We start from the raw sequence: 20,763 nt of genomic DNA on the forward strand, positions 1-20,763 counted from the left end.
GAGCAGAAACCCAGAGTCAGATGCTTAATCGACTGGGTGCCTCGGGCACCCCAGGAAGACGATTTCTGGTTCTTATGGTAAGAGTATGTTTAGTTTGATAAGAAACAACCAAGTCATCTTCCAAAGTGGCTGCACCGGCTTGCATTCCCATCAACAATGAATGGCAGTCTATGTTGCTCTGCATCCTCACCAGCATTTGGTATTATCAGCTTTTTTGGATTTTAGCCATTTTAATAAGTTTGTAGCAGTAGCTTATTGTTATTTTACAGCCCAGACATTTTGGGAAAAGGCAGTGTGAAGCAACCATGCCTCTCAGCATTTTGTGCTCCCACTGCACGGAGAATAAAATCGCTACTCTGATGCACCATCTCACCCACTCCCTACCAGCCTCATGTCAGTTCCTAGAACAGCAAGGGCCCCTTCTTGCATCAGGGCTGTGCACTGGCTGTTCCTTCTGTTTAGAGCACTTGCCCAGCCCTCTGCACTCACCCTCTTATCCTTCAGTGTTCGGCTCAGATCCACCTCCTTGGGGACACCTTCCTCTTCTCTCTTATTCCACTCAATTTATTGCCTTCATGGCACATATTTCAAACTGGAATTACAGATTGATTTGCTGGATTACTTCTTTAATAAGAGTTTGTGAATGCCGCCGCATTCCCATGTCTCCTAGGGCACTTGGCATCAAGGAGTCACTACTTTTTTTTTTTTTTTTTTTTTTTTTTTTTTTTTACCTATTGGAGAGCAAATGGCTGGACCAATGTAGCTAGCCGGGACAAGGAAAGAGAACTATTTACCAAGTATCAGTTCAATAGCATTCATAGTCTGTAGTCATGTGCATGTTCATTATCTTCTTCGATTTTAGCACAGAAGATCATCTGGTTTACAGATAAGGAAACTGAGGCAGAAGGCGCTTAGCCTAGGAATCACTCAGGTTCCCACAGGGGCCAGGCAGCTAGCATAAAGAAGTGAGCGGGTGAGAGACAGACCGAAAAACCAACCAGGAGCCAAGGCTCAGTGATAATGGGCATTTAGACCGTGGCTTTCTGGCTTGGGTGACACCAGGGAGCCGCAAGGACCATGACAAACTTCAACTTGTCCTCCATCTAATGACAAAAGCTACTTTGCTGGTCCAGTATTTTCAGATCTTCCGGACTTAAAAACAAAGAAGTTGGAAACTCAGATTTTTTTAAGGTTTTATTTATTTATTCATAAGAGACACACACACACAGAGAGGAGAGACATAGGCAGAGGGAGAAGCAGGCTCCCTGCAGGGAGCCTGATATGGGACTCGATCCCAGGACCCCGGGATCACGCCCTGGGCCGAAGGGAGATGCTCAACCACTGAGCCACCCAGGCGTCCTGAAACTCAAGAGATGCTTCCCATTTGTTAAATGTTGCCAACTAATTCACAATGAAGGAAGAGTTTTTGTCAAAAGCCCCCATGCTGCTGTCGTGTTAGGCCTGTGGAGCTGTGGTCCACTAGACAGTGGTTTGAGTTCTGGCATTGGGCGGGAGCAGAAAAGCTGAAGAGGTCATCTGGGAACCCTGATCTGTCCCGCCCCATCAGACCTGTTGAAAGGCTGTCTCCTACATTGGTAACTGATGGAAAGATGTGTGCTCGGAGCTCTGGACGCAGACGAAAGATGTGGCCCAAAGGAGAGACGTCAGGGCTTCATGGTACGCTAGAGCTGTTGAGTGTCGTTACGGTTCTCTGTCCGTGGCTTTCAGCGTCCCTCACCTGAGCCCTCACAGGCCTGGGGACCCCAGAACTTTGAAGCAGGCAGGCCCCACAGAGCGAGACCTGGATGTCAGTTTGCTTATTTACACAGTGCACTGACCGCTCCCCTGTCCTGTTGGCAAAGTGCAGGTAGTCAGAGTGTCTGGGTCATTCATTCACTCACTCACTCATTCCTTCACAAATGTGTGTGGGTGTCTACGATGCACTGGGCCATATTTTCTGTGCTGGGCGAACAGTGAGCCAAATCTCTGTTCTCAGGGAGCTGGCCTTCAGGGAGTGACTGGAGGGCCCACGACAATCTGGTCTGGGAAGGCCTTTTGGAGGAGGTGACATCTGAGCAGAGACCTGTAGGAAATGAAGGAGGGAGCTGAGTGAAGATCTGGGATAAGAGATGCCAGGCAGAGGGAGAGCCAGAGCCCGTGCCAAGGGCCCAGACCACCTGAGGTGGAGCAGCTCAGGGTGTTCGAGGAACAGTGAAGAGGCCATTGATGGAAGGGCTTGAGGGAGAAGGAGGGAGGAAGGAGACCGCTCCCCTTACTGAGTTTGGTGGATGCCAGCCACCTCCCCAGGCACTTGTCTTGTGTCATATGTCATCTTGCTTGATTCCCCACTTTATACAACACACGCATCATTATACTCACTTCTCCAGAGGAGGGCAATGAGGCACAGGGAGGTCCAGATCCGTGCCCCAGGTTAGCACCCACCATCCTCAGTGGCCAGCACGTGGGATTTGAACCCCGGCGCCTCGGAGCCTCTTCCTTTTCATCCACACCTTCAAGGCATCCTGCCAACGTCTGTGTACCCAGCGCCCAGCACAACTCCTAGCACGTCTGTGTTGTGAAGGAACAAATGGATGCATGATTCCTTCATTCCCTTTCTGTCTTTTTTCCGTCCTTCCCTTCCGGTCCTTCTGTCCCCGACTCCTCAGCCCAGCTTCTATTTCCAGTTCTCTACCCGAGGACTTCCGATTCTGCATCTCCAATGTGACCCTTCTCCAGCACCAAAAGAACCTCCCTACCTCGGGGCTGCTCTGTCCGCGTGGATGGCCCGATACACTTGAACCTGCCTGTTGTAGTCCCCCCAGACCACACTATTCCAGAAAGATCTATTTCTCTCTGTGGCATCCTCGTTCTCTCAGGGACCCCTTCCTCTGACCCTGCAGCCAGACACTGTTGGCCTGCTTTGGCCAGGCCCCCCGGAGCTGTGCCCCTCTCGCCAGCCCCACTGTCTCAGGTCCCGGATGCACCTGCTGTTCCCCGGCCCTGCAGCAGTCTGCAGAGTGGCCGCTCTCCTCCTTCAGCTGACAGCCTCCCCACCGCCTCCCTGGCTTCAGAGACACTCACTTATCCAAGGAACCTCAGTGGCTTCCCACTGCCAGTCTTCACTGATGTTTCAAGGCCTTCTGCAGAGCCTGGGCCTGAATATCCTGGACATCCTTGGGACTTTACTTTCCAACAATGCCTCCTTTGACATCTTTCCAGTAAGGCAATGCACCACTCTGCACTCCCCCTCTGTGCCTCTGTGTCCATGGTCTGCTCCACCAGGAACGACCCTCCTCCCCTCTCTGCCTGCCTACAGCTTCCACGTTTGGAAGGCACCTCCTCCAGGAAGCCTACCTCTACTGCTCCGACAGAAACATTCCTGCCCAGCTTTGAACTCTATTGCATGTTGTGTGATCCTCAGTGTCCACCTCCGGTCCTAGCTGTCCATGACTCAGGGGACAGGGCAGGCTCCTGGCTGAACACGAAGACCCGGGTTCAAATCTTCATTTTCCTTCCTATTGGCTCTGTGACCTTGGGCAAGTAGCTTTACCTCTCTGAGCCCCATTCCTTCCCCTGTAGAGTGAAATAATAGGACCACCTTGCTGGGTTCATTTCATGATTTGAGACAAAGGCAGGCTCCTAGCTCCATGCTGGTGGGCAGCCAACAAAGGCTGGCAGATAAGTACTCTTTCTCTGTCTCCAGCAGCCTTGATGCCGAGGGAGTTACCTTACTTCTCCAGGAAGCCCTCCCTGACTTCTTGGCCTTCATCCCCTCCCTTCCTTCACCACCAGCAGCCCTTCCTTAATGATCAATTTTGACTCCTCCGAGCAGTTGTTGAATGATGTTCTCTTCTATGCTAGACTCGGCTCCTGAGGATGAATAATGTCATCGTCCCTCAAGGAGCTCCCCTGCGGTGGCTAAATTCACTGCCAATCCTTGTCAGCCCAGCAGGGAATTGCCACCGAGAGCAGGGAGGCCACACTTGGAGCAGAGAAGATGCCGCTGCCGCCTGCAGCAACCCCCACCCCCCACCCCGCCTGCGTGCAAACAGTAGGCCTGATACATGCCTCACCCGGGCTTTTGGTTTCTGCTTCCTAGAAGTCACCCTGCAGGTCTCTGGGGATCTGGGGACATGCAGGGGAATAAAGACACGCCTCTCTCTGTTCCTGATCATCTGCAATTACGTGCTCACGCCCATATGGGTGGGGAGGTGGCTTTACCCATAACCCCCCGCCCTCCCGATGGGGCCTCCTGGGCAGGTAGATAATGTGCAGAAAAGGAATTGGTGACAGTGGCTGGGAGGTCATTAATTCCTGCTGTACCCTCTGCCCAGCCACTTCCGCCCACGGCTCAGCCTTTGTTTCCAGGGCTTAAACCTTAAAACCATGAGATGCCAGGAGCGAAGATGAGGCTTTTTATTTTAGTTTTTTTAAGATTTTATTAATTTATTCATGAGAGACACAGAGAGAGGCAGAGACACAGGCAGAGGGAGAAGCAGGCTCCCAGAGGGGGGCCCAATGTGGGACTCGATCCCAGGACCCTGGGATCACACCCTGAGCAGAAGGCAGATGCTCAACGGCTGATCCACCCAGGTGGCTTTTTATGATTCTTTTCCTCCTTTTCAGAAGGACCCATGGGGAGGTGGTGCAGGGGGATCGGGCCATGGAACTGCAAGCTGTTGGCTCCTTTCCAGCCTGTCCCCCACTGCTCTGTCCCAAGGACCCGGTTCCAACAGCCCCTGGAGCCTCCCTCCTCCCCTGGGAACCACAGATCCCTGCCTGAGCTCCAACGGGGAGAGACACCCGAGTTCCTTCTCAGGAGAGGAGGGGAAGAGGCAGCCGCAAGGTGAGGCGCACCGGTTGGGTTTCAGATCACACGGTGCATGCCTGAGTTGGCAAATGATGAATCTTTCTTTTCTTTTTTTTTAAACTTCAATGAGCTCCAAGGCCCCACAGGGTGTTTTCATCTGTCGTCCTTCCCTAAATGCATCTCCCCAACACCCCCTCCTTCATTGTCTCATGTCTCCGAGGAGCTGGGGGTGTCTTAGAGAGAGAAGGCCGGGCCCGCGGGCTTGGTGTGGTTTCAAATCCTGCTCAGCTACTTACGTACCCTGTAACCTGGGCATATCGCTAAACTTCTCTGGCCTCAGTTTCTTCATCCAAGAAATGGGAATAATCATAGCACACAGCTCACAGGGTTGCTGTTAAAGAGGATAACATGTGTATCCTGGTCCAGATGACCCAGAGGAAGACTCAAGGCAAGGCTTTGTGGATGGAGGATTTATTAGGAGTGAGTTCCAGAAGAAACCAGAAAGAGAGTTGGGGGAGCAGGACAGGGAAAGAGAGGAAGCCAAGGAAGGGAGCAGTGCCAGGCACAGTCTGCCAGAGGCTACACCGGTCTGACCTCAAGGGTTGCACCTCCAAGGGTTTGCCTTAACTTGAGACAAGGGAGCTGAGCTTTCATCCTCCTACACCCTCAGACACTGGCTAAGGGCCATCTGCATGTGGTGGGGAGAGAGATGTGAGCTTCCAGGCACTTCTGGCTCCCAGGGCACAGGACAGAAGGCTCCAGTCGCCCAAAGGCAGTCCGTGAGGGTGGTAGGTCCAGGCCCTCTGCGGAAGAAGGGGGCCCTGTGAGGAGCCCTGACAGTGCTGCTGTGGTGTGCGAAGCTCCCAGCTAGCCCCAGTGAGTGTGCAGCACGTGGGGCCTAGTCTCAGGATCTGTTCATGAAGATCCTTCAGGAAGAGTCACAGAGAGGTTAGGACACTGACCTGCAGGTGCACAGGGCGTACAGCGTCAGGGCTGGAGTAGGTACATTCTTCATCAGATGTCATAGTTCTTGGGAGTTCGAAGCTGGCATCTTGTTCTTCATTCCTGAGATTCTTTCTCGAGCTTTCCCTGGACATCTGGACTGCTCCTGGGGCCCTGATTCTGCTGGGAAAGTAATCTAGAGCCCAGCTCATCTCTTCTCACGGGTGCATCGTACTTCATGGGTGGGTGGAGGCACCAAAACATGTCCCCTCCATTCCCGACAAGCATTTGAGTGGAGTGGTAGACAGACTAATGCCCCCACCCCCACCCAACCCAAAGATGTCCCCGTTCTCCTCCCTGGGCCCTGTGAATATTTTTTCCTACCTGGCTAAATGGACTTTGTGGATGGGATCATGTTAAAGATCTTGAGTGGGGAGAGTCTCCTGGATCATCCAGGCAGGGCCAATCTAATCACACGGGTCCTTGTGTGGAGGAAGAGGGAGGTTTGGTGACAGAAGGAGAGGGTCCGAGGGATCCAGTCTGAGAAAGAGTAGATGCACCGTTCGAGAAAGGGCCCAGGAGGCACCCAGGTGGACTCTGGAAGAGGCAGAGAAGATGAATCTCCCTAGAGCCCCTCAGACCTATAAGGTAATAAGTGTGTGTTGTTTGAAGCCACTGAACTTGTGCTAATTCCTGGCGGCAGCCCCAGGTGGTGTGCGGTGTCAGCGTCTCGAGGCTCCAGCACCCAGCGTCTGGCCCAAACCCCGATCCGGGCATTGCCACCAGGGTTTGTGGTCGCGGCCAGCGTCTTTAATCAGTAGACTCTTGGTGTGGAGAAGGGCCTCGAGAGCAAAACCTGAGGTTTCCCAGAAAAGAACGAATTCTCCCTCCGGACCCGGCACTGACTCCTGCCTGTTCCCAGCCCAGCGCCTGCCCTGGGCTTCCAGACTTGCCTGCCCGGACAGTAGCGTCAGCCGCTTCCTTCAAAGAGATGTCCCGACGTGTATACACGTGTATCCCCGCTGGCCTGTCTCTCTGGAGGACCCAGGACCACAGGCGGCTGCCGGCGCCTTGGCTGTTACGATCAGCGCCGCCCTGGACGCACCCCCACGACCCTGCTCATTCTGCCTCCCGGGGAGCTGCCCCGCCGCGCAGAGCGCTGGGGCCTCGGACCCCGGGGTCCCGGCTGCCCGTCCTGACCCCTCTCCAAGCAGCCTGCCTGCCCTGCCTCCTGCAAGGGGAATCCACGTCCCCCCTGCTGTCTGGGACCAGGCCGAACACGGACCCTGTGTCGGCCTAGTTGCCTCTCGCGGAGTTCCTCTCGAAGCTCTTCTGCTCCGGGGTCTCTGGCCCACCCCTTGCCCTCCCATGCGGCTCCCCTGTGTGTCCTTACGTCTGTCTCCCCCTGCACATCCTCTCCTGGATCCGAATCCCTCTACCGTTCTTCCCTCTCCTCTAGCCTGCTCCTGCCTCTCCCTGCCTCCCTCTCTCCCCAGCCCCAGGGTCCCTCTGCTCTGAGGGTCCCTTTCTGCCACCCCCTCCCGCACCCAGCAGCTGCCTTCTCTCGGTCCACTGATGTGGTCTACTTGCCAAGACCAGCAGCCCTGCAGAACTGAGCACGCAGAGGAGGGGGTGACAAGGTGTTGGGGGCCACTTAGAGGCCTGGGGAGAGACCTTTCCTAGCAGGGAGGCAGCCAGAGGGCAGGCCAGGCCGGTGACTGTCAGCCGAGGGAGGCCAAGCCGGGTGTGGTGTGCTTATTCCTCGAGGCTCTCTGGTCTAGATGGTTCTTCTGGGCCGGGAGCTGAATCTGGTCCTCCCAAGCAGCCTCCCTTTTCCTGGATGCCGCACTCGGGTGGGTGGCCGTCCTCGTGCCCAGGACCTCCCCAGAGGGCACGGCTGCCTCAAAAGTGAGTGCGATCCCAGGCCAGCAGGGGTTTGCTCTACAGGCAACAAGGGGGCTGCCTTGCCACGTGCTCCAGGGGAGGAAAGCCTCACTTCCGCAGCTGGGGAACCTGAGCAAGGTTACACAGTCCACCTGGGGCTCAGTCTTCTCATCTGTAAAGTGGGGCTGATAATGATGCAGCGCTGGGCACTTGAGGAGACTGCCTGGGGAGGACGTCCTGCCTTGTCTGGCCTGCGCTGAGGGCTCCGTGCGTGGGGCTGGGTGGGGGCGGGCAGCTTGAGTGTCCTTGCTCGGTTCACCTGGGGAGGCGCCTCTCTTTCCAGGGGGGACTTTGATAGAATGGTAGCTAGATGTCCTCAGACATCAAAAGAGGAGCCACATGTGCACAGTGCTCTGGGAGGAATAAAGCCCTTTTTTCTAGGTGATCTCCCTTAATGCTCATAATAGCCCCCAGGGGGAGGGAATTATTCTCATTTTGCAGAGGAGACAACTGGAGTTCAAAGGAGCTAAATGATGGGTGCGCCCGAGGGTACCGGGCTCTGAAGGGATGGAGCCGGATTCCAGTCGGGGCAGCGGGCTCCTCCACAAGGCTCTGCTTCCCTCCTGGGTATGGCCACATACAGAAGGGGCAGGGGCAGGGGCGGGGGCAGGGGCAGGGACGGGGGCGGGGGCAGGCCTCAGGCTCCTTGTCCACGTGGGTGCCTCTGCGAGCCGCTGACAGCACGCAGAGCCTCCCACGTTAATTATCCTGCTTGATCATGACACAGCTTGTAGTTCAGGCAGGAGATCTGAGCCCCACTTTACGGGCGAGAAAAGCACAGCCCGGAGAGACCAAGTCACATGCCAGCGCGTGGCACAGAGCCGGCTGTCTCCCAGCCCCGGCCTCCTGGGGTATGTGACGGTGGCCACATCTCTTCACTGCTCTGAGCCTCCGTTTCCCTCCTACTTCTGTCTCCGAGGGCTGTGAGTGAGAATTCAGTGGCACAAGATTGCAGGGAGCCTGGAATCCCCCGCGGTACCTGATGGGCCCTCGGCACCCAGGTGTACCCTTCCCTTCAGAAAACTGACGTGAGCCCCTGAGAGTAGCCGGAGCTCTGGAGCTGCCTGGGAGGATTAAAAAATGCATAAAAATTTATTGAGCATCTACTGCGTATGGGCCAGGGTTTAACAATGACAGACGCAGTGGCTGCCTGCATAGAACTTATAAGGCAGCCACGGATTCATCAAATGACTACATGCTGTGGAAGTAGAAAGGTGGGAAAAGAAACAACAAGGGGCTGCTTTATCTGGTCAGGGAAAGCACCCAAGAAGGAACCCCTGAGCAGGTCCTGTAAAGCAGGCAAAGGCTGGGCGTGCAGAGCTGGGGAGAGTAGGGTTCCCGGTTGAGAGGGCTATATGGGCAAAGGCCCTGGGGCAGGAGTGGGTTCCAGGGTCCAAGGATGGAAAGAGGAGGACTTGTTCGTGGGTTTGGATTTTGTCCTAACTCTAATATGAAGCCATACGTAAGGTTTTAAGCAGGGAGAGACATGATGTGATTTTGATGTTAAGAAATAAGCAATTTGTGGGGCGCCTGGGTGGCTCTGTCGGTTAAGCATCTGCCTCCGGCTCAGGTCATGATCTGAGTCCTAGGATGGAGCCCCAGGTTGGGCTTCCTGTTCGTCAGGGGAATCTGCTTCTCTCTCCCTCTGCCCCTCCCCACAGCTTATTCTCTCTCTCTCTCTCTCTCTCTCTCAAATAAATATATAAAATCTTGAAAAAAAAAAGTGAGCAATTTGTAAGTTCACAAACAGGTATAATTGGAAGGATCTCTAACTATGATCCAGCCCTCCCCTTTATTGTGAAGTGGGGAATGGGGGCGCCACAGGTGGCAAGCAGGTGGCCAGGAAGCAGCACACCAGGGCCAAAGCAGCCTTGAACCCAGGATCTTAGACTTCAGGTGCAATGCTCCTTCCTTTGAGGGGCTGATGGAAGCCCCAGGCTTGGCACCACCTCTGTCTCCTTCAAGGATGAGCCCTGTCCGGCTCTGGCCTGACAGCCTGAGGGACCGAGCCAGCATCCGTGCCCTCCCAGGCCAAACCCAGAGCTGTCCGTTTCCTATGATGGCTTCTGCTCCGTGGCCATTGTCTTAGATCCCTTCATGCCGCAGAAACACATGAGGGCCAAGCTTGATTTTTTTTTAAACCGCACCCTCACCATCATAACTACAATTCTGCCTAATTTGCAAAGATACATCTGCTAGCAATTCTGGGAATGCATTTAGCATTTTTGCTCTGTGATGCACAGAGCATTTTCCGTGCATGACCACAGTTCTCTACTTGGAGGGGAGTCCAGGAGGCAAGTCCCTTTTTTTTTTTTTTTTTTTTTTGCAGATGGGGTGATGAGACCAGGAGTGGCTGACCGAGTCATACAAAGTCAGAGAGGGAGAGGGAGCAAGAGAAGGGGCCCCTCCAGGCAAGCCAGATGACCGTGATGGGAAGAGAAAGAACAGAATGAGCACATGCTTTCCGAGTTCCAACCTGAGAATCGTTCTCCAGGCTCTGAGAATCATGAGATGATTGGGCTGGTGGGGCTTTGAGAGAGTTCAATCCAGTTTGACATCTATTCTAGTAATTTTTCTTAAAAAAATCCTATTTTGATGTTAAGTGTAGCTATACTGTATAATATATAGACAGTAAAGTGCATACAGCCTAGTGGTCTCCTTAATACACTGAGTGACCACCATCTAGATTATTCATCCATTCTTCTGTGGATGGGCGTTGAGTTGTGTCCCACTCTGGATGCTTGTAAATAAGGCTGGGACACACATTCAAGTCCATGTCTTCTTGTGGGCATTTGCAGGCATTGCTTTGGGTATGTGACACAGTGGACATGCAGAGTGGTCACAGGGCGGGCACACAGTGAGCTTTTTTTAAGATTTTATTTATTGGGGATCCCTGGGTGGCTCAGTGGTTTGGCGCCTGCCTTTGGCCCAGGATGTGATCCTGAAGTCCTGGGATCAAGTCCCACGTTGGGGTCCCGGCATGGAGCCTGCTTCTCCCTCTGCCTGTGTCTCTGCCTCTCTCTCTCTCTCTCTCTATGTCTATCATGAATAAATAAATAAATAAATCTTTAAAAAAAGATTTTATTTATTCACAGGAGACACACAGAGAGAGAGAGAGAGAGGCAGAGACACAGGCAGAGGGAGAAGCAGGCTCCCTATGGGGAGCCACATGTGGAACTCGATCCCAGGACCCCGGGATCACACCCTGGGCTGAAGATAGACTCTCAACCACTGAGCCACCCAGGTGTCCCCACAGCGAGCTTTTATACATGCTGCCAGATAGAATGGTTGTGCCATCCGACAGTCCTGCCAGCAGTGTGGGAAAGTTCTAATTGTTCCACCTCCCCCCCCCAACACACTTGGTATCATCCATCTGTTTGGTTTTAGTCAACTGGTGGCTCTGTAGTGACAATTTAGTGTGGTTTTTATTTGCATGTCCCTGGTGAGTAATTATGCGGGTACCTTTTCATGTGCTCGTTGACTACTCGGGTATCTTCAGTCCTGTCCGGAGGTGACCTCTCCCCTGCCCAATTTTAAACCGGGTTGTTTTATTGTTTTCTTATGGATTTGTCCAAGTTATTTATATATTCTGGATACAAGTCTTTTGTCATGCATTTGTATTGCAAATACTTCTCCCAGTCTATGGTTTGCTTTTTCACTCTCTTTTTTTTTAAATTTTTTTAAAAAAGATTTTATTTATTTATTCATGAGGGACACAGAGAGAGAGGCAGAGACACAGGCCGAGGGAGAAGCAGGCTCCATGCAGGGAGCCTGATGTGGGACTCAATCCCGGACTCCAGGATCACGCCCTAAGCCAAAGGCAGATGCTCAACCACTGAGCCACCCAGGCTCCTCTCTCTCTCTCTCTTTTTATTATTTTTTTAAGATTTATTTTATTTATAAGAGAGAGAGAGAGAGCAGGGGGAGGGACAGAGGGAAAGAGGAAGCAGACTACCCGCCGAGATCATGATATGAGCCAAAACCAAGAGTCAGATGCTTCGGCAACTGAGCCACCCAGGCGCCCCTTTTGCAGTCCCTGAATGGTGCCCAAGGATAGTTTAAGAGGGAAGAGAATGAGTGTTTATGGAGACCTTCCTCATGGCCAGCCTGGTGCTCCACACGTCTGACTACCTCACCCACCCTGAAGCTCCTCACCACTTAGTGAGATGCACATCCTCACCCTCCACCTCTCCATACCCCCACGCCTGTCAGTAAGAGGCTTAAGGAGCTGGCCCAAGATCTCAGGGTTGGCAAATGGCTGGGCTGGATTCCTCCGATCCCAAAGCCCTCTCTCTCTTTCCGCTCTGGGTGTCAGCGAGAAAGGAGGTTTCCTTCTTCCCTCCATCTCCAGCCAAGCCGAGAGGCAAGATCTGGGAGGTCCACGTCTTCTTGCTTTCCCCTATGTGGGGACATCCTAACTTGGCCACCTTGTTTTGTTTGAAGTGAACTTCGTAGCATCTTCGACTCGAAGATTCCGTTGCCCATTCGGAGGAGCTTCTGAAGCATACCACAAAGCAACACTATCTGGTATTTGGAATTATTCCTAATGCTATTACCTTACATGCATATAATTCTCTTAGTTGATAAACCGCTTCCATGATGGTTGTCTTACTACATATTTCTTAGTTGAAGCCAGCGAGGTAATAAGCAGGGCGACAGTTATGAGATCATGTTCAGTTGAATTTTGCTGAAGACTGACTCAGAACTGGGCAGGCGGATGCTGTTGAATGAGTCGTGTGCTTGGGCATTCAAAGTCTAGTGAGTAAGGCGCATGTCTCAGGCCAGCGTTCAGGGCAGGGTGCCGGAAGAGAGAGGTTCGTGGTCAGGTGAGTGTTTACTACATGCTGGGCACCATGCTCAGTGAATATTGCAGAGAACTAACCAGACACAGTCCCTGCCCCTGGAGAGCTTGCAGAGATGAAGAAAATGCAGTAGGAGCATGGCACAATCGTGGCCACCTTGCCCTGGGAGAGCTGGAGGCTTCGCGTTGGAGGCAACATGTGAACTGGGTCTTGAGGGATGAGTAGGAGTTCGGCACGCAGGATATGGCATATCAGACCAAGAGAACTTTGTGGACAGAAGCCTGGATCTGTGACTTTCCCAAGGTCACCTGGCCAGGAAAGGGTGAGCCCCTGCCTGAACCCCGGTCTTTTGCTTCTCAACCCTGTGTTCTTCCTGCCCACCATGCTGTCTCCCTTGACCCCCGCCGTGGCACACAGTTCACACAGACGTGAGTAAGCACAGCCGGTGGCATTTCTACCCTGCAGGCTGAGCTGTCACCAATGCCAAACCCAGGGGCAGTTTGCCAAGGCAGCAGTGGCCGTCTTGAGTGGGTCTCATCTGAAACACCACCTCGGGTGCCTGGGTGGCTCAGTCGGTTGGGCATCTGCCTTTGGCTCAGGTCATGATCCTGGGGTCCTGGGATTGAGCCCTGTGTCGGGCTCCTTGCTCAGCAGGGAGCCTGCTTCTCCCTCTCCCTGCCGTTCCACCTGCTTGTGCTCTGTCAAATAACTAGATAAAATCATAGATGAATGAATGAATGAGTGAATAAGTGAAACACGGGCTTGCTAAGAGGAATAAAGCATCAGCTTGGGGATTCTGTGACTCTCCCAGAACTCCTTCTGACCTTCCTGGGCCTCAGTCATTGGATCAATAAAATGGGAATAAGGGCAGCCCCTGGTGGCTCAGCGGTTTAGCGCCGCCTTCAGCCCAGGGTGTGATCCTGGAGACCTGGGATCGAGTCCCATGTCGGGCTCCCTGCATGGAGCCTGCTTCCCACTGCCTCTCTCTCTCTCTGTCTCTCATGAATAAATAAATAAAATCTTTTAAAAAAAATAAAATAAAATGGGAATAATAACACTCATAATCATTGCTGCGTTGGAGCCAGCACCGCCCTGAGCGTTTTGCACACGATGGCCCTGCGAGGTGTAGGTCCTCCTACTATCTCTATTTGACTGATGAGGAAACTGAGGTTCAGAGGGATTACCTGACCTGTCCAGCATTTCCTGTCGGGCAAAGCCAGGAAGTGTCAGAATCCAAATCCTTCCCCGCTCCACGACTCCAGCATTCCAGCTCAAAGCTGACGGGTCCCCAGTCCACACCTCGGCCCCCACGCCCCGCAGACATCTCAGGTGTCTGATGAGGAGTCTGTCTAATGAATGTCAGTGTCCCTGCCAGCTGGGATTTGCACTAGGTCTGTGATTTGATGGGGTAGGGGGAGCGGGTGGCAAGGGACCCGTCTTCCGAGAGGCTGGAACTTCTGATTTTTCTGGAGCCACAGAACCTGGTGGTAGAAATGCCTCGTGGAGCAAAACACCACAGCGCAGTCCAGGCTTGCAGGTCCAGGGAGCCTCAGACACTTCACGGAAGCAGCCGGCTCTGGGTGTGTGTGTGCTGCGGCCCGCCTGGCCTAGGGGAAATGGAGTCACACAGATCCTAAACTGTGAACCAACACAGGCTGCCTGCCCGGTGGGAAAGCAGGTGGGAAAGTGCCTACTCTTCCGGGGCATTTGTCTGCTCTCCCCTTCCATCCCACTGTCACTCGGGGACGTCCCCTATGGGAGCAGGGTCTGTGCCAGCGAAGCAGAGATGAATCAGCAGGTCCCAGCCCCTCAGGAGTGAAGCCAGCCCATTAACAACCCCCATTTATTGAGTGCTTACTGCATGCCAAGCACAGAGCTCAGAACTCGGCAGGCATTAATATTGTTTAACCCTGGCGAGGACCCTGTGAGTGTGGTTATTCTCTGAGGCCGGTGGGGCAGTGGGGGCAGTGCGAAGGAGAGGCCTGGGCAGTGCCAGGTCCAGCAGGAGGCTGACGGGGGAGCTGGCCATGGACGGGCACGGGGCTGTGGGGCTTTGAGGTGGAAAGGACCCTGAGGAGGTTGGGAAGGAGGTTGGGAAGGGCTGCGGGTGCAGGAATGGCTTTTGATCCAGGCCGTTGATAAAAATGGGTAGGATATTGCCAGCCAAACTGGGGAGGGAGGGCCTGCCTGGCGGAGGCCACAGCAGAAGCAAAGGCCCGGGGGCAGGAAAGCTCAAGGCAGGCCACGGACGATGACGGCCAAGGGCACAGGCCCCACAGCCACAGCGACCCAAGTGTGAGGCTGGAATCCTGCTTCCCAGCTCGTGACCTTTGGGGAGTGACGTCTCCTCTTCCCCCACTCTTCCTTTCTCAGTTTTTCCTTGAGGCAAACCTCACATCACATGGGGTTACCTGAAGCGAATACTTCAGTCGTACTTAGTCTGTTCTCAGTGTTGTGCAACCACACTTTCTGTCTCGTTCCAGAACATTTTTATCACTCCAAAAGGCAACACTGTCCACATCAAGGCCCCTCCTCCCAGCCCTTGGCCGCCATTCATTTGCTTTCCATCCATACTGGTTTCCCTATTCTAGACACATCATACAGATGGAATCATACAGGGTTTGCCCTTTTGTGTCTGGCTTCTTTCACTCAGCGTCCTGTTCTGAAGGGCCATCGCATGTTATAATAATATGTACCCATACTTGACTTCATTCCTTTTTCCTGGCCTAATACTATCCCACCATATGGATGTATCACACTGACCTGTTTATCCATTCATCTGTTGATGGACAGTTGGGCTTTTCCCACCTTCTGGCTGTTGTGAACATGCGTGACAGGTCTGGTCAGCCCCCGCCCTCGTCCTTTTGGGGTATATACCTAGGAGTGGGATCACGGGGTCATGTGGTAATGCCCCATTGAACTTGTTGAGGATATATCGCCTCTTGGAAACTCAGTTTCTACATCTGTGAAATGGGCATGATAGTGACACTACCTCACACAGGGTGGATGGGAAAGGATTTGAGCGTTGAATGACGCACGATGCCCAGGGTCCTGAGGGCTCAAGATGCATGAGGGAGAGGCCGTGTTAAGGAAGGCCGATGGCTGTGAGAGGGGAGGCTGAGGGGGCAGGGGTCACCTCCACCTGGCAAAGTGCAGCTCTTCCCCTGAGCTTTGGGCTCTTTGAGGTGTTTGGCCCTTTCCCCACCAAGAATGGGACAGAGTGAGCGGGTGGTTGGTGCCCAGGGGACCGGTTGCCCTTCCTGGCTCCCCTGGACCCCCACCCCTCTCGGGAAGCCCCCAGTGACTGCCTATGCGGTGTGCCCCATTTGCTGCGTATCCCTCTCTCCCCTCCTCCTTTCCCAGCCCTCTGTGGGGCTGCTCAGGCTTGGCAAACAGCAGGGGCTCAGGAACCAAATTAACAGGTAAACATTCTCATTCCCTGCCTGTTACCTGCCTGGCTGAGCTGCAAAGTCTGAGACATAACAGAACTTGGGGGTGGTGGGCGCGGGATGAGCCAGCGTCAAGGAAAACTATTTGAGAGGGAGGGAGAGTCCCCAGTCTGCAGTCCCCTGAGCCCCATGGCCCAGGAGTCACACGAGGTAGCAGAGGGGGACGGGCGAGCTCTGCCCAGGGGTGGCCCTAACACTGGGCTTTCCCACCCCACGTAGTATTCAGATGCTCTTTGTTGGTGGGAGGCAAGTGCTGGGGCCCAGTGGTCAGGCAGGACTGAGTTCCAATCCAAGTGCAGCCATGCACGAGCTGCGAGTGACCTTGGACAAATTCTAGTCGGTCTGAGCCCGTTTCCTCATCTATAGTAACAAACCCTCTTGGCTGGGCTGTGGCTGATATTCAATGAGATCAGGAAGGAAAGTGGGTGCACACAGTGTGTCGTAGACTCTTAATGTTGATGGCAGTGGGGGTCAGGGAGCAACGGTCATGGTCAAAGGGACCATGTCATGGTGGCCCAGTGTCACTCCCGCTGGGCATTGAGTGTCATGAAGGCAGGAGCCATGTCTGTCTCCTTTAGGAGACAGCTCCTCCTGTCTAGGGGTGGCTCCCTAGAAGCAGAACCTGAGTGGCCATGGTTGAGAAAGTGAATCACCGAGGGAGGCTTCTTGAGAGAGACCCGCACACGGCGAGGGAGCAGGGCCAGGCTGAAGAAGAAGCTCAGCAGGTGTGGGGTTCAAGTGCAATCTAGCTTCAACCGGATTCCAAGAGGGACCCTGGAGAGTGAATGGCATCACGGAGTTTGTACCCAGCACTGGGACTCCAGGCCAGGCCTGGCATGGGGATGGGGATGTAGCCTCCCAGGCATCTCTAGGTGAAGTGGCTGCAAACAGCCAGGAGCCAGTGGTGCCCCCAAAGCAGGTGGGGTGGAGCCTTTTGCAGCCAGCAAGGCAGCACCACATGTCGAGAGAGGGGAGCACCATCCAGGAAAGGGGTTGGGGTACAGCAGCGAGATGCCCCGTAATCCCTTCCTTCAGAATTGGGCAGAAAACACACATGAGATGCCACGTGGACAGCAGCTGCATTGGGCTGGCGCACAGTAGGCCTCAGCACCCCATTAGGTGGGAGGAGCCGGCTTCCTGCCCTCACTGCCTGGCCTGCTTAGAGACCTTTCCAGGGTGGGGTCTCTCCTGCCTGGCCTGGCCCAAATGAGCATCTGCCCTCGTACAGGCCCATGGTCGAGTATCTGATCCCTGATAACCCCCCTCCCCCGGGAGGAGAGAGGAGGCCAGTGTTCCCAGCTCGGTTCCTCCAGGAATGAGAAACACAGCCAAAGCTTTCAGCGTTGGGGTCGGCCACGGCCTGGATTTCCCCAGAGGTGTTTGTCTCCGGATGAATGATTTATTCCTGCTGTTGTTTCACAAGTGATATAGGAATACATTCTGCTGGTAAGAAACAACACATTTCAGGGGCCGTTAGAATCTCTAATAACGCCAGGCTGCTTTCCCCATGGCTCCGAGGAATGACCACTGTCCAGAGAACTAATGTCAACTCCCAAGCCATGTCTGTGTGTGGCTGCGGGGTGTCTGGAAAAATCTCTCATCAGGGTTGGGGCTGCCAAGGGCCTGGGAGAGCCTCACACCACCCCAGTGGGGACCAGGATGAAGGTCAGCCGCTTCCCAGGGTCCCTGGTGACCAGAGGATGGCACAGAGGGCCAAGGAAGCCTCCTGGTTGGGGTTTTCCCAGGATGTGCTTGGAGCTATAACTGAAATACTAATAATAGCTGCCACTTATCGAGGCATGTTCGGCCCCAGATGTCACACGGGGCAATATCCTTGTGTCTTCTCATTTCCCTCTGGGAATGAGAAGGGCCATTGTCCCCACTTTACAGACCACGAAACCGAGGCCCAGACAGGCTCATGTAAGGCGTTGAGGTCTCATAGTGTGTGATCTTCAAATTCAGCCGCAGCCACTGATGGGAGAGGCAAAGTGCCAGAGTGCACGAGCGTGTGCCCGGGTGTGAGTGAAGAGCCGGGTCGTGGCAGGGGCAGAGGGCATGGGACGCCCATGGGGAGTGGAAGGAAGCTCCTCTTCCCCGTTGCCTTCATCACATGCAGCCTGAGTGCCTGGCAGCCGAGGAGTGGCCGTGCCCAGGTCACCTCCTGCATCCTGGCCCTGCGCGTCCCTCCCTGCACCTACCTGGAGTGGGCCCGCTTCCTGTTTTCTGTCTGGGCTCATCCTGCCTCCGCTGCCACTCGGAGGTCGGTGGCCAGAGCAGCTGACCTGTGGCCTTGCCTTGTGGCTGAGCAGGGAGCTTTATGCAAGTCCCAGGCAAGAGAAGTGGATGATCCCAAGCTCCCTAGAAACCTTTGCATCAGCTTCCTGGGAGGGGGTTTCAGAACCCCAAGACCAAGGCTTGAACTGCAGACAATGGAGGAAAACCCAGGACTTGGATGGTCCCCATGGCCCCCTCCAGGAGTTTTGGTTGGCCCCCCCGTTGGCCCAGGCTTCTATCCCAGGCCTCCCAGCACACCTCCTTTCTCTTCTCCTCCTGCTGGTGGAACTGAGCCTACCGCCCCAGGAGCTGCCTCCCCCCCACACACCACCCCCAGTCTGTCCATCTAGCCTCCAGGCGTGCCAGGCAGTTGAGGCTTTGGGGAGACAGCAGGGAGTGGTTTAGGACTTTCTCTGCCCTCTGCCAGCTGTTTGTGAGCCGTGCTGGGCCTCACTGCAGAGACAGCGCCAGAGTCCCCCTGCCCTCCCCGGTGCCTGACACAGTGACTTGCACAGGAGGCACTCAGGGAGTGTCGGCCGAGGGAATGAGCAAATGAATGAATGACAAACGAATCTCACTCATCACCGTGCATTGGAATGTTCCTGCAGGGTCTTCTCCACTGCTGATCTGGTTCTCTTCACCATGTTCTGCTTTAGGCCTGGAGTTTCTATATTCCCAGGGCTTGTTATTTTTATTGATAATAGTAACAAAATAGCTAACATTAGTCTGGCTCTTTCCATGTGCCAGGAACTGACAAAAGTGTGCATGACATCCTCACAGCAACTCTATTCGTAGGAGCTACGATAGTCCCATGTGATGACAAAGAACTGAGGTCTCAGAGAAGTCAAGGCATTAGCTCGAAGTCACACGGCTTCGTCTGTGTAGGGACAGGACTGTGTCACCAGTGGTCTGACTCCAGAGCCCAACATCCTACATTTATTGAGTGATTGAACGGCCCACACTACTTAATATTTTGGTAACTGAAAGTCAATGCATGCTCAGAAGTAGCATGTACACACCGTGCCCGCATGCACACATGCTCACTCCTCCCTTGGTTCCTTCTCCAGCACCACCATCCGTGCTGGGGGCTATCACAATGTCCCTTACGCTCATCTCCCAAATGGACCATATAGTAGCCCTGCATCTGAGCGTCCTTATGCAGTCTCTTTGCTTGGCGGGACGTTTATGGTGCCCTAAAAGATCGACCATTCTTAAATGTAGCTGGGTTTAGGGAGGACGTTTATCAGGGCAAGTAGGAGGAAACCAGGATGGTGTGGACGTGAACAGTGAAGGAGAAACCCCAAGTCTGGGGAGACACGCAGGCTTATAAAATGCTCTGGGACATTCCAGCTTGGTGGACATGGATGCCTCTAAAATCTAGCTAGACATTTATTCATTCTTCATCAAAAGCTTAATTGCTGGGGCTATGCTAGTGCCCTAAGAAATGAAGGGGAGCTTGGGGCATGAGTGATCTTTTGGGGCCAAAAACCCCAGAGGGGGAGGTGGACCACTGCGGGGGAGAGTGGCCTGGTCCAAACTCGACTCCTGAAACTCTGTCTCCCTTCCCAGTGGAGGGTGGGGTGGGGTGAGGGCAGCAGGGGCACCGTGTAAAGGCTATGGCTGTGGGCCAGAAGAGGGCACACAGGGGTGGATGGGGGAGGTGAGACCCCTGGAGGTGGCACGTAGTGGGAAGGGGGCAAGGAGAGGAGATGTTTCTAAGTACATGGGACTGAGCTGTTGGGGTAGGGGAGAGACGGGGTGTGGGGGTGGAATCCACACACTTGAACCTTTGGGAGACTGGTGATTGGGAGGATTTGTGGAGGAGCCATTTCTGGGCAAATGAGAACAATAGTAGGTATTAGCGAAGCCTTCCTCTGTGCAGGGCGCTGTGCTAAGTGCTGTCTGCCTCGTATCACATTCAATGAGCAAAAGAAACCCAGAGGCAATTACTGTTATTGTCTCCATGTTACACGTGGGGAAACAGAGGCACCGTTCATGTGACTGGGATCACACGGCCCGTCATGGTCGGGCTAGGATTCCGGCCCAGGCAGCTACCTGCAGAGCCTCCCCAGGTCACCCCTGCCCCAGCTGCAGGCCTTCAGGAGGCTGTCTTCAGTTCTGGGAAGGACATGCATTATTTTCTTTCTTTTTTTTTTTTTATTGGCCTTCAATTTGCCAACATATAGCATATCACCCAGTGCAAGCCAGGGGGAGGGGGGCTGAGAGGAGAGGACAAGGACGATTTAGGAGTCCCATGAACCCGGGTGCAAAGGGCTGCATCCCCGCAGCCCGCCTCTGCTCCCCCCGTTCTCTGTGGTGGGGACATTGCCCTGGAGATTAATGGGGGAGACGGGTGGCGGAGGAGGGAGGGAGGGAAGGAAGCGAAATTGCTGCCCATTATACCTGTCCTTTGGCAAGGCCGGGTAATTAGCAAACCCTCAGCAATAAAATATTTCGTTTCGGTGTAATTGCAAAGTAATTATGTGGTATGGGTTGTGTATTAATCGTGTTGATTAATAACACTCAGGTAGTAATTAAACAT

The 20,763-nt window shown here is 54.0% G+C and overlaps 1 protein-coding gene across 3 annotated transcripts in view; it reads left to right on the forward strand.

The window, feature by feature from the left end:
• TSPAN18 (tetraspanin 18) overlaps positions 1-20,763 on the forward strand; it is a 186,911-nt gene that overhangs the window by 99,800 nt on the left and 66,348 nt on the right. The window lies entirely within an intron of this gene.

This window comes from Canis aureus, chromosome 21 (assembly GCF_053574225.1).
Source record: "Canis aureus isolate CA01 chromosome 21, VMU_Caureus_v.1.0, whole genome shotgun sequence".
Lineage (NCBI taxonomy): Eukaryota > Metazoa > Chordata > Mammalia > Carnivora > Canidae > Canis > Canis aureus.